Genomic DNA, 14,042 nt, shown 5'->3' with positions numbered 1-14,042 from the left:
AGCCTGTTCCTTCCTTCTCCCAGCACCTTCTTGTGCTACGTAAACAATCCTTATCTGCCCCCTCAGATCTGGGGCGCAGGAGACTTTCACAGATGTCGATTTCTTTTTCAGCCTGTTCGCCTCTGGTGAAGGCGGTCCTCAGATCGTGTCTCCCTGCCTTCTCGGCTCCAAATGACTCGGAATGCAGATTTTTTCCCTCCTTTCAACTCAGTTTCCTTCTGTGACCTCAGCATGTTTTCCTTCCCTTTCTTCTGAGTCTCTCTTTGTACTAGCTCTCCAGATGGGATCAAGGATGAGCTCTTCCTGCTCCTCATTTCATTCTCCTTACAACCGTTGGGTTTACAGGAACAGGAAGAGGCAGACTTCACACGTTGAATATTTTACTTGCACATTTTTCTGATTTCTTTGACTTTTGTTGTTTTTTTTTTACATTTTACTCATTTATTTTTATTTGGGAACTTCCATGTTTAATTTTTTTCCTGTTTTGCTAATTGGCTAGAACGAAGCGCATTGCAGATATGCACATAGGCATATATCGCATCTAATTACCTATAAAACATCAGGTATCAGCTGCTTTAATATCGATTTTTGTTTTCTTTTGTAAAAGAGGAATCTCAGCTTCCCTCTCACTGATTCAACACCTATTTGTTGAGCAGGTACTATATGCCAGGCATTCCTCTGGGTGCCAACTTTAGGGTGGTAAACAAAATAGAGAAGGTCTCCCTTCTCAGGACATTTGTAGTCTAGTGTGAGAGACAGATAGTAAACAAGTACACAAAGAATTAAGATAATTATGAGAGGATGCTAAGTGAGCTGAGATTTGAATAATAAGTAGGAGCCTGGTTCAAAAATCAGGGTGCTAAGAATCAGGGGGAATGAATGCATGCAGAGTCCCTACAGAAGGACTGACATCAGCATAATTGAGAAACTGTGACTGGGGTGTCACACTGAGCACGGCGGAGAAGGGAGGATGCAGTGACAGACTGGAAGTCTGGAGCCAAATAACTCGGGGCTTTTGAAGACAGGTAAAATTTTTCGGTTTTATTCCAAATGCCCCAAGAAACCATAGAAACTTTAAAGTGGGGGAAGTAACATAATCTTACATGTTTTTGAAACATCATTTTGACCACTATGATGATTTCTTATAGTGGTGTGAGAGGTAAGAGAGAGGCTAAACATATGATGTGGGGTTTTAAAAAAAGGTTTTTTTACATTCTTATTTTTTATTTTTAAAGACCTTATTTTTTAAAGCAGTTTTTGGGTCCAAACAAATTGAAAAGAAGATACAGAGATTTCACATGTACCCCCTGCCCCCATCCGTACGTTGCCTCTCCCATTATCAATACCACTTATCAGTGTGGCACATTATTTACGGTTGATGAACCCACATTGACACATCATAATCCCCTAAAGTCCATAGTTTACGTTAGGGTTCACTCTTGGTGGTGTACATTCTATGGGTTTGGACAAATGTACAGTGACATGTATTCATCATTATAGCATCATAGAGAGTATTTTCACTGCTGTAGAAATCCTCTGTGTCCCCCTGTTCATTTCTCCCCTTATCCCCCTGGCACCCACTGATCTTTTTGCTGTCTCCATAGTTTTGCCTTTTAGATAATGTCATATAGTTGGAATCATACAGTATATAGCCTTTCAGATTGGCTTCTTTCATTTGGTAATATTCATTTAAGTTTCCTCCATTGATTTTTAGTGCTAATAATGTTCTATTGTCTGAATGTCATATGATATATTTTATAATTAACAACCTGAATGTAATTGTCATCAACCATAAAATGATTTATTTTCAGAGACTTTGCTAACTCTTGTGTTTTTTCCATGCCTCTTCTTAACCAGCCTGCATCATTGTTAGTAGAATGATGATGACCTCTCCATGTTTCAAATTCAAATTCCTTACTTTGGCATACAAATATTTCTAGGGTTTTACCCTTGAACTCTTTCCTTACTTCAAATTTTTCCTCTCCCATGACCCACATATTGAATCATAAACCTCAGCTCTGCCGAGCTGTGTCCTGGTTCCTCAGCTTGTGCATCTGTCCCTGCTCATCCAGCTCCCTTCCTAGAAATGCACTTCTCCTGTTGCCTGTTTGGGAAGCATCTACCACCCCCCCCAACCCCAAGCTTCCTCTACGAAGCCTTCCTGACCACCTGGTGTGTGCTCTCCCCATACTCTGCACAGACTCCTCTAAACGCTCCCCAAACATAAATATTTAGGAATGAGTGGAGAAGACTGGGAAATGCTAGAGACCTTGCAAGGACAAACATTACAAAGGGCCTTGAGGGCAGGTTAACGACTTGTTGGCTATAATCTCAAGGCTGTAGAAAGACTGAGAACTTCACTGTGAGAATAACAAGGTCAGATTTGCCCTTTAGAAAGTTCATTCTGGCAATACACTGGCAAGAGGAGGGGGTGGGATGAGACAATGAGCCTGGAAGCAGGCTATTGCATTAGTCTAGATAAGACATGATGGGGGCGTGAAACATTCACATAGTCACACACTTGGACATACACAGAAATAACAGTAGAAATGGGGAAGAAAAGATGGGTTCAGAAAGATTTAAAAAGTACCTAACTGATGAGCGATGTGTACAGGAAAGCAATACAGTAAGAGAAAGTGAGGGAGAGAATAGAATCTAGGATCCATCCCATTTCTGTCTTGAGCATCAGGTTGGATAATGTTGCAGTTCACTAATGTAGACATATGGAGTAAACATTTGGGAGGTATCTTTTCATACCAAAATTTTCATGACAATTACTGATTTTTTTTTTTAATGTGCCAACAGTACACTTTCCATTTTACAAGTTAAACTATTTTTCTCTGTTTTTCTTTATTTACCTTATGATTTAAGATTTTTCCCTTTTTTTGTAAGTTAATTTTGAGTCTCCGAACTACCTTTGGTAATGCTGAAATGGAAGAATTAGGCATTTCCATACTGTATTCCTAGAAGTGGAATAACGGTGCTCCCTGGCAGGCAGTGCTGTGGTGGGAGCAAGCTGATAAGATGGAGAAATTAAGGCGGGGCCAGGTACAAACTTGGGTTCTTTTCCTCCTCCCCTCACCATCTCATCATAATGTTTCTGTCCTTCTACTACCCAATTCTTTGATTTCCATTTAATAGATACCCAATAACTATTTCCTTAGTACTTTGTATTTTCTTCAGAAATGGGTAAGTTGTCTTCGATTGATATAGAAACTTTAGGTCCTAAGCATGTAAAGATTTGGCAGGTTTTTTGTTTGCTTTTTGGTGAGCTTCCTCTTTTGCCATGGATTTTTTAAACTGAAAAGAAACCCACACTGAGATTTGTTTACAAAACAAGATATGGAATATTTCCATTACCCTAGAAAATTCTATGTCCAATTTTCCGACTTCTATACCATAGATTAGTTTTGTCTGCCTAGAGTTTTGTATAAATGACTTTGTTTAGCTTTTTCTCAGCATAATGTCTGCAATAGACATATTACATTATGCTGCATGTCTCGCTAGTTTGTTCCTTTTTATTGCTAGATAGCATTCCCTGGTATGTATAGACCATGCTTAGTTTATCATTCTTCCGATGATAGACATTTGGGTTGTTTCCAGTTTTAGGCTGTTACAAATAGGTTGCTATGGTCATTATTGTGTGAGTCTTTTTGTGGATGTATGCTTGCATTTTGGTTGGATAGATATCTCGGAGTAGAAATGCTGGACATAGAGTTGATTTAATCTGACTTTATAAAAAATAGCCAAACAGTTTTGAAAAATGGTTATACCATTTTACAATCCACATGCAGAACATTTTAAACATAAAAATTTAGTTGTTTTCTAAAAAATTTGCCCTGAGTGTTATATAATTTTAAATATTCATTATACTTTTTAATGTAAATCCATGGTCTAAAATCTTGTCAAAATAGTGTAAGTGGCAGCTTTTGAAGATTTTACTATGAGAGTTAGCAGAAGTTCCAGGTTGCTAAGTGCTGCTGGGACAGTGTGTGAAGAGCTTATTCATTAAGCATTATATGCAAATTATTTAACTAATTTTGCTGAAGCACAAATCGGAAGAGCTTTCTCTACTCCTTGGTTTCTGTGGGAAGTTACATCCCTAACAGGAGTAATCCCAGGATAAACTCTGGAGCCATCTTTCAACTTCTTCTGTTTTCCTTTCTCTTTCAGCTTCATCCATTTGAAATCAAAAGTGTTGAAGACGTGGAACTAAGAAATAGAGCCAGCAGAATGATCTTCCTCATTGACTGGTGGTGAGGAGCACAGTTAGAATGTTCTCTTTTGAAACGGGAGAGGCTGCAGCAGCTGAGGGAAATTAAGCAGAGTGGCCAAGATGCCAGCCTGTGCTGATGTCAGGCCATGTCCCCTGACAGGATAGGGATGTGCCTTCAGGTGTGTTTATTTAAACACTTGCCCCAGTGCTCCGATGCATTTTATTTTTTCAATATTTAAATTTGGCTGTTTTAATGAGGGTATAGTTTTGATAAATGAGCAACAAAAATTGTTGAATGTTAATTACCATGAGGCCTTAAACTCTGTACTCTACACAAAACTCAGGGAGAATCTCTCCTGTGTAGTTTAAATCCCTAATTAGAGTTGCATTTCTACCTAGCAGTGGAATAGCGAAGTGCTAAATCAGTGGTTCTCAACCTGGAGCTGGGGGGGCGGGGTACTTTTGCCCCCAACTCCAGGGTCCATTTGGCATGTCTGGAGACATTTCTGATTGTCACAACTTGGGGGCAGGAGCTACTGGCATCTAGTGGGTAGGCGCCAGGGATGCTGCTAAAAGTCCTACAAGGCTTAAGACAGCCCCCACAACAAGGATTATCTTTCCCAAAATGTCAGTGCTGCCACTTTGTCAAATAATTAGTGTGGGTGGAAGAATGTTCTTAAAAGCTAAAATTGCAGACCTGAAGTATTTGCACAGTAGGAGATTGGGGTTTATAATCTATTAACAAAAAAGGACCTGGCATAGGACCTACCCTCCAGGGCGGGGTCAGACCCAACAACTGAAATAAGTGGAAAAAACAGGCTCTAAAAGGTATGGGAAACTTTGCTTTGGTTCTAGAGAGTTGGAAATGAAGTGTTTCAGAGGAGATATTGGGGTCTCACTAGAGCCATGAGGGAAGGGGAAGTTGCTGTGCTAATTTCTTCTCAGTAGGTAGGGCACAACATCTTAACTAAAATGGGGGAGAATGTTCTGAATACCCTATTGAAGTAGCTCCCACCCCATTATTCTCCATAATGACATGTTCTTTTCTCTCTCCTAATACCACGATAAATTTAAAACTAATTGTTGTTGTTTTCTACTCTCCATTCATCCCATTGGACTGTAAGCACTGTGAAAGCCAGAACTGTATTGTGCCATTCAAAACTGTATGCCCAGTACCTGCTCAGTGCCTGCCATTTTATTAGGTATCAATAAGTACTGATATTTTTGAATTATGTGAATGAATTAAACATTTCTATAGTTTGATTTATTACCATTATCCATCTGTATCTCACAGCAGCGAGCCTTCATTTCTTCTACCATCTAAGGGAAACTTTTCCAGAGAAGGCTCATACATTATTTCTTCTTTGTTCTATTCATCTTAATAAGAAAAATTCAGCTCAAAAGCACTGCTCCTGCCTTCTCTCTCCTGCTTAAAGGCACTGCTCCTGCCATTGTTTTTGAGTGAGAGAGAACGAGCTCTTGTGAGTAAGGGACAGCATTGCATTTGGAGAGGAGCATGGGCAGTTTACTTACAGTGTCAAGAAGGAAGACAGAGTATATGGAAAGCGTCATAAGTGGTAAGAAGAGGGATATGACTCATTGCACTCTCAAGCCCCAACAAATAACATTTCTGCCCTCATGATGCTCAGAGCAGGGGTTCCTGTTCAAGGTGGCAACGTGGCAGGCTCCTGAACTCACCTCCTCCCACAGACACACTGAATCTACAGCTATATATGGAATAATTCCTTTTGAAAGAAATCAAGAAACTAGCTGAGTGACTCTTACACATCAGGTGAATGAAGAAAAAACACATTAAAATGGGTTGTATTGTTTCCATGAAGGGAGATTGAGTGCATGTCTGGCACCACACCTTTTGTGGCTGCAGCCCAGAGGACTTGATACCCTGATTCTAATGACCAGAGGGACTTATGTTGGTGGGTTTTGTGGGACTGTGGCAAACAAAAACAAAGTTCATGGCCGCTGTCTCCCCCAGACTTGGCACAGAGGAAGTGGATAGAGGCACCCTTCTCCCAGTCTTTCCTTGAAAGGTGTCTATTTACATACATTAAAAGCTACTGCCTGGGGTCCTGCTTGCAATTAGCCTGCATCTAGGTGCTGACTAAGATTCTCTCCTTTGGGACACTGATAGGCATTGGCATATTCACAACTACTGGGAGGCAAACTGAGAACAAAGAAGCCTGCTTAGAAAAACACAGGTTTGAAAGACAACCAAGAGCTAGGGCCAGGTTGAACAATAAGGTTCATTTCCTACATGACACCACTCCTTCAAGACCAGGAGAAATGGCTGTTTTATCTAATACACAGAAACCAACTAGAGAGACAAGGAAAATGAAGAAACAAAGGGATTATGTTCCAAATGAAAGAAGCTGATAAAACCTCAGAAATAGATCTTAATAGAGTCAAGTGACTTATTTGATAAACAGTTCAAAGTAATGATCAGAAAGATACTCATTGAGGCCAAGAGAACAATGCATAAACAAAGTGAAAATTTCAACAAAGAGAAAATAAAGTACCAAACAGAAATCATAGAGCTGAAGAGCATAATAACTAAACTGAAAAATCCAATAGGGAGATTAAACATCAGACTAGATGAAACTGAAGAAAGGATAAGTGAACTCAAAGACAGGGCAGTGGAATTCATCCAATCAGAGGAACAAAAAAATGAAATAGGGTAAAGATAGCTTAAGGGACTTATGGACATCATCAAGTGGACCGATATTTGCATTATAGGGCTCCTAGAAGAGGTAGAAAGGTTATTTAAGGAAATAATAGCTGAGAACTTCCCTAGCCAGGGGAAAGAAAGTCCAGAGAGTGCCAAATAAGATGAATTCAAAGAGACCTATACTAAGACACATTATAATTAAATTGCCAAGGTTGAAGACAAGGAAAGAATCTTAAAAGCAGCAAGAGAGAGAGAAAAAAATTATGTACCACAGAACCCCCATAAGACTATCAGCATGTTTTTTAACTGAAACTTTAAATATATCAAGCAACTGTTTTCTGGTCCACAAAGTGCTGAAAAAAGAAAACTGCCAGCAAAGAATACTCTATTTGGAAAAGCTGTGCTTTAGAATTGAAGGAGAGAAAAAGAGTTTTCCAGATCAGCAAAAACTGAAGGAGTTCCCATCACCACTAGATTGGCCTTACAGGAAATGGTAGAGGGAATTCTTCAAGTTGAAACAAAAGCATGCTAATTAGGAAAAGGAAAATATTGAGAGTAAAAATCTCAATAGTAAAAGTAAATATATAGCTAATTTCAGAATACTATAATGATGGTGGGGACATCACTTTTAAATCTAGTATGAAGATGAAAAGACAAAAGTAATAAAATTATAACTACAATAATTTGTTAATGAATACATAGGACAAAAAGATGTAAATTGTGACCAAAAAAATGTGGAAGGGAGAGAGTAAAAAGCTACAGTTTTAATATACATTCAAATGTAAGTTATCAGCTTAAAACAGACTATTGTAAATACAAGATATTTTATATAACCTCCATGGTAACCACAAAGCAAAAACCTATAATAGATACAAAAAAGGTAAAGAAAGTAGGATCTAAGCATACCACTGTAGAAAATCATCAAATCACAAAGGAAGAGAGCAAAATAAGAAGAAACAAAGGAACTGCAAAATATCCAGAAAGCAATTAACAAAATAGCAATAGGAAGTCCTTATCTATTAATAATTACTTAAAATATAAATTGACTAAATTCTCCAATCAAAAGACATAGAGTGGCTGAATGGATGAATAAATAACCCTACAATAGGCTGCTACAAGAGACTCACTTCAGCTTTAAGGATACACACAGATTGAAAGTGAAGAGATGGAAAGAGATATTCCATGCAAAAGGAAAATGAAAGAAAGCAGGAGTAGCTTTATTTATGTCAGACAAAATAGACTTTAAGCCAAAGACTGTAATAAGAGACAAAGGAGGTCATTACCTAATGATAAAGAGGTCAATCTGGCAAGAGAATATAACATTTGTAAATACTTATGCACCCAACATAGGGGCAACTAGATATATAAACCAAACATTAACAGATCTGAAGAGAGGAATAGACAGCCGTACAAAAATAGTAGGGGACTTGAAAATCCATTTGCAACAATGGATCAGTCATCCAGACAGAATAAACTGCATGTTAGACCACATAGACTTAACAGACATTTGCAGAACATGCATTCCAATACGGCAGAATACGCATTCTTCCAAGTGCACATGGAACATTCTCCAGGATAGATCCTAGGTTAGGTCACAAAACAAGTCTTAATAAATTTTAAAATACTGAAGTTATATCAAGCACCTTTTCCAGCTATAATGCTATGAAACCAGAAATCAATCACAAGAAGAAAACTGGAAAATTCACAGTTATTTGAAGATTAAATATAAAACTGTAAAACCAATAGGTCAAAGAAGAAACCAAAGAGAATGAAAAAATATCTTGAGACAAACAAAAATGGAAATACAACACACCAAAACTTATGGGATGCAGCAAAAACAGTTCTAAGAGGGAAGTTCATAGCAACAAATGCCTATATCAAGAAATAAAGATCTCAACCTAACTTTACACTTTAAGGAAGTGTAAAAAAGAAGAACAAATGAAGCCCCAAGTTAGTAGAAGGAAAGAAATAAAGATCAGAGAGGAAATAAACAGAATAAAGAGACAATAGAAAAGATCAATGAAGCTAAGAGTGGTTTTTTGAAAAGACAAACAAAATAGACAAAACTTGAGCTAGACTCACCAAGAAAAAGGATTCTAATAAAATTAGAAATAGGAGACACTACAACTGGTACCACAGAAATAAAAAGGATCATAACAGACTACTATGAATGATATACACCAATAAACTGGGCAACCTAGAAGAAATTTACGTATTCCTAGAAACATACAAACTACTAAGATATGTAAATCATGAAGAAATAGAAAATCTGAACAGATTGAGCACTACTAAGGAGGTGGAATCAGTTATCAAAAACCTCTCAAAAACCAAAAATCTAGGACCAGATGGCTTCACTGGTGAATTCTCACAAGCAACTAGAGAAGAATTATTACCAGTCCTTTCCAAACTCTTCCAAAAAGAAGAAAAGGGTACACTTCCAAAATCATTTTATGCGGCCAACCTTACCCTAATATCAAAACCAGACAAGGATGCTATGAGAAAAGAAAATCACAGGCCAATATCCCTGATGAACATATGATACAAAAATCCTCAACAAAATATTAGCAAACCTAATTCAACAATACATTAAGAGGATCATATACCACGATCAAGTGGGATTTATTCCACAGATTTATTGCAAGAATGGTTCGGTATCTGCAAATCAATCAACATGATAAACAACATTGACAAAATGAAGGATGAAAATCATATGATCGTCTCAATAGACATAGAAAAAGCATTTGACAAAATTCAACATCGATTCATAATAAAAACTGTCAAAAAAGTGGGTATAGAAGGAATGTACCTCAACATCATAAAGGACATATACGACAAGCCCACAGCTGACATCATACGCAACAGTGAAAAACTAAGATCAGGAAGAAGATAAGGATGCCCCCCTCACCACTTTTATTCAACATAGCCCTGGAAGTCCTAGCCAGAGCAATTAGGCGAGAAATAAAAGGCATACAAATCAGAAAGGAAGAAGTAAAACTGTCTTTATTTGCAGATGACATATTATATATAGAAAACCCTAAAGACTCCACCAAACAATTGTTAGAACTAGTAAATGAATTCAGTAAAGTTTCAGGATACAAAATATTCATACGAAAAGCAGTTGCATTTCTATATACTATGCCAAACTATAAGAGAAATTAAGAAAATAATATCATTTACAATAGCACCAAAAGAATAAAATACCTAGGAATAACTTTAACCAAGGAAGTGAAAGACCAGTACATTGAAAACTATAAGACATTGAAATTGAAAATGAATTGAAAGAAATTGAAGAAGACACAAATAAATCAAAAGATATTTCATGTTCATGGATTGAAAGAATATTGTTAAAATGTTGATACTATCCAAAGCAATCTACAGATTCCATGAAATCTCTGTCAACATTCCAATGCATTTTTTTTAAAGAAATAGAAGAAACAATCCTAAAATTCATATGGAACCACAAAAGACTGAATAGGCAAAGTAATCTTGAGAAAGAAAAACAAAGCTGAAAGCATCACAATTCCTGATTTCAAACCATATTACAAAGCTATAGTAATCAAAATAGTATGGTATTGGCATAAAAATAGACACACAGATAAATAGAACAGAATAGAGAGTCCAGAAATAAACTCACGCATATATGCTCAATTAATTTATGACAAAGGAGCCAGGAATATACATGGGGAAATAATAGCCTTTTCAAGAAACGGTGTTGGAAAAACTGGACAGCCACACACAAAAGAATGAAACTGGACCACTATCTTTCACCATACACAAAAACAACTCAATTTGAATTAAAGACTTGAACATAAGACCTGAAACTATAAAGCTCCTAGAAGAAAACATAGGGGTAAGCTCCTTGACATTGGTGTTGGCAGTGAGTTTTTGGATTTGACACCAACAGCAAAAGCAATGAAAGCAAAAACAAACAACAGAGACTACATCAAGCTAAAAAGCCTCTACACAGGCAAAGAAACCAACACAATGAAAAGGTAACCTACAGAATAGGAGAAAATATTTGCAAATCATATCTGATAAGGGTTAATATCCAGAATATATAAAGAACGTATACAACTTAATAGCAAAAAAAAATCCATTAAAAAATGGACAGAGGAACTGAATAGACGTTTTTCCAAAGAAGACATACAGATGGACAACAGATTTATAGAAAAGGTGCTGAAATCACTAGTCATCAGGGAAATGCAAAGCAAAACCACAATGAGATATAACCTCACGCCTGTTAGAATGATTATCGTCAAAAAGACAAGAGAGGAGCATTGGCTAGGATGTGGAGAAAAGAGACTCCATGGGCACTGTTCCTGGGACTGTTAATTGGTGCAGACACTACAGAAAACAGTATGGAAGTTCCTCAAAAAATTAAAAATAGATCTGGGAATTTCACTTTGGGGTATATATCCAAAGGAAACAAAATCTCTATCTTGAAAAGGTATCAGCACCCTCATGTTCATTGCAGCATCATTTATAATAGCCAAGATATGGATGCAACCTAAGTGTCCATCAATGGATGAATGGGTAAAGAAAATGTGGTATGTGTGTGTTTGTGTGTATATATATATATGAAATAGAATGTTATTCAGCCATAAATGAAGAAAATTCTGCCATTTGCAACAACATGGATGGACCTTGAGGGCATTATGCTAAGTGAAATGTGTCAGACACTGAAAGACAAATACTGTATGATTTCATTTGTATGTTGAATCTAAAAACACCAAACTCATAGATACAGAGAACAGATTGATGGTTGCCAGATGTGGTGTGTGAGAGTGGGCGAAATGGGTGAAGGTGTTAAAAAGGTACAAACTTCCAGTTATAAGATTAGTTAATAAGTTCTTGGATGTAATGTACAGCACAATGACTAAAGTTAACAATACTGTATTGTAATTTGGAAGTTGCTAAGAGAGATCTTAAAGTTCTCATCACAGGAAAAATTTGTGATTCTGTGTGGTGATGGATTTTAACTAAATTTATTGTGGCATATATTTTGCAATATATACAAGAATAAAATCATATTATACTGCTAAAACTCATACATATTATGTCAATTATATCTCAATAAAACTTTAAAAAAAGTGAAAAGAGGAAAAAGAAAAGTTCAGGTGTTGACCATGTAGAAGGACCACTTTACTTGACCTAGTTCCTTATTAAATATGGGTAGGTGCCTGTCATTGTAGCCAGGTCTAGTGGTTAAGACTGGACACTCTCACTCTCACCGCCGTAGCCTGGGGTTTGTTTCCTGGTCAGGGAACCACATCACCTGTCTGTGGGTTGTCCTACTGTGGCAGTTGCTGTGATGCAGAAAGCTATGCCACTGGTACAGGGTAACCAGTGGTGGACAGATTTCAGAAGAGATTCTGCACTAAGACTAGGAAGAATGACCTGGCCCTGGCCACCCTGCTTCCCCCCAAATTGGCCATGAAAACCCTGTGATAGCTGTGGAGCATTGTCTGATACAGCACCAGAAGGTGAGAGGGCGGCGCCAAAAAACGGCCAGGGTTCTGCTCTGCTGTCCACAGGGTGAGTAGGAGTTGGAATCCCATCGATGGCACTAACAGCAAACATTTCATTGTTAAATAATCTGGCAATTTCCTCTTCCTGGGCTCTTTGGTGGAAGGAGATTGAGTTCTAGGTCTGTTTTAGATTTGTGTGTTCTGAGGATCACAACATGAGAAGCATGCCTCCAACATCAGAGAATAAGGGAGGTAGGAAACAGGCATGAGGAGCCGAAGCATAGAGGTAAGGGGTTGGGGGAACCAGGAATTATGAAAGAAATGAATGAGTTAAGGGGAGAGGAAGTATTCTGGGTAAATAATGCAAAAGATAGTAATTACTATCATGGCTGAAATTAAGTATGGTAAGACTAAGAATATCCCCTGGAGAGGACACACACATTTATATAGCTGTGGAGAAACAGAAAACAAAACCAAAAACACCTCAGACACTCTTTTTATCACATAGACACTTCATATCTTTTCATTTTTGATATCATTTGTAGTTCTCTACCAGGTGTAATGAGAAATGTGATACCAAATCAACATGTTTGAAATTGAAGAGTATCTAACTATATATATGGAAGTGGAGATATATATATATACTTATATATATATATACATACACACACACATTGTATATATACATATCTCCAATAGCACACACACTATATTACATATTACTATATATATAATTTCCATTTTTATTCCAGAGAGGATTTAAGGTACCTGAATCAATATTTTTGTGTCATCTCTGTTGCTCTAACTCAAGTCTCTGTGATTTTTAGGTCTTTGGCAGACCCTCCGGAAATTCAGCTGCTCAGAGAAAACCACTGATACTTGCCATAGTGAAGAAAGAGAAGGTTAGAAGAGCATTCTGGGACCTTTTGAATGTTTCTTATCTTTTGAGGAGTTAGGCAGAGTCGAATACATTTGTCAGCCTTAGTGAAATTTATATATTTTATGATTGAAATTGTTTTATGATTTGGGAATTTATTTATAAAGCCTTGTAAAGTTACAGATAATAAATCACAGTTATACATTGAATAAATCATTTTCACGGAAATCACCCTGTTCTTTTCTTTTATTGCACTTACCAAGCTTTGTTATAATAATAACATTTGTAACCTTATTCATTTGTTTAGTATCCTTGTTCCTTTCTTGACTGTAAGCTCCATGAAGGCAGGAGCCATGTTTTTGTTCACTTCTGTAAACCTAGGAAAGTACCCAGTACTCACTAAATGTTTAATAAATAAATATAAGAATTTAAAATATATTTTGAAAATTGACAGTGACTTTGAAAATCCAGGATGCATAATCATACTTACATGCCAAAGTGAAATTCATTCAATATTTCTGGCAAGTTCCGTGTAAGAACATTGCTCATGTTTTCTTAGGTGTCAATAGCCACATAGGTCTTGTTGCCTGATAATTATGCCTTAAATTTTTATACTCAAAAGGCAGTGAAGTCCTTTGTCAACTTTCGCAGAATGTAGTGAACACTAAGTCTCGGTTGACACACTGACCCTCAAAATTTTAGCAATTTGATGCTGAGTAAGTTGTTTGAAACACTTGCACCAAAAAGTTTGTATTTTGCCCTAATGAGGCATTCAAACACAGTATTTCTATCAATTTC

At 37.1% G+C, this 14,042-nt stretch overlaps 1 long non-coding RNA gene across 1 annotated transcript in view; it reads left to right on the top strand.

Moving 5' to 3' along the window:
• Positions 1–13,674, top strand: part of LOC123279568 (uncharacterized) — a 274,829-nt gene extending 261,155 nt beyond the window's left edge. The window contains exons 2-3 of the long non-coding RNA XR_011496654.1: positions 4,174–4,256; positions 13,195–13,674. This is a non-coding gene — a long non-coding RNA (uncharacterized lncRNA). The remainder of the gene's footprint in view (positions 1–4,173; positions 4,257–13,194) is intronic.
• The last annotated feature ends 368 nt before the right edge of the window (positions 13,675–14,042 follow it).

Source organism: Equus asinus, chromosome 21, assembly GCF_041296235.1.
Source record: "Equus asinus isolate D_3611 breed Donkey chromosome 21, EquAss-T2T_v2, whole genome shotgun sequence".
In the NCBI taxonomy this organism is placed as follows: domain Eukaryota; kingdom Metazoa; phylum Chordata; class Mammalia; order Perissodactyla; family Equidae; genus Equus; species Equus asinus.
The sequence above is the reverse complement of the archived record's forward strand: the minus strand, read 5'-3'. Positions and strand labels throughout refer to the sequence as shown.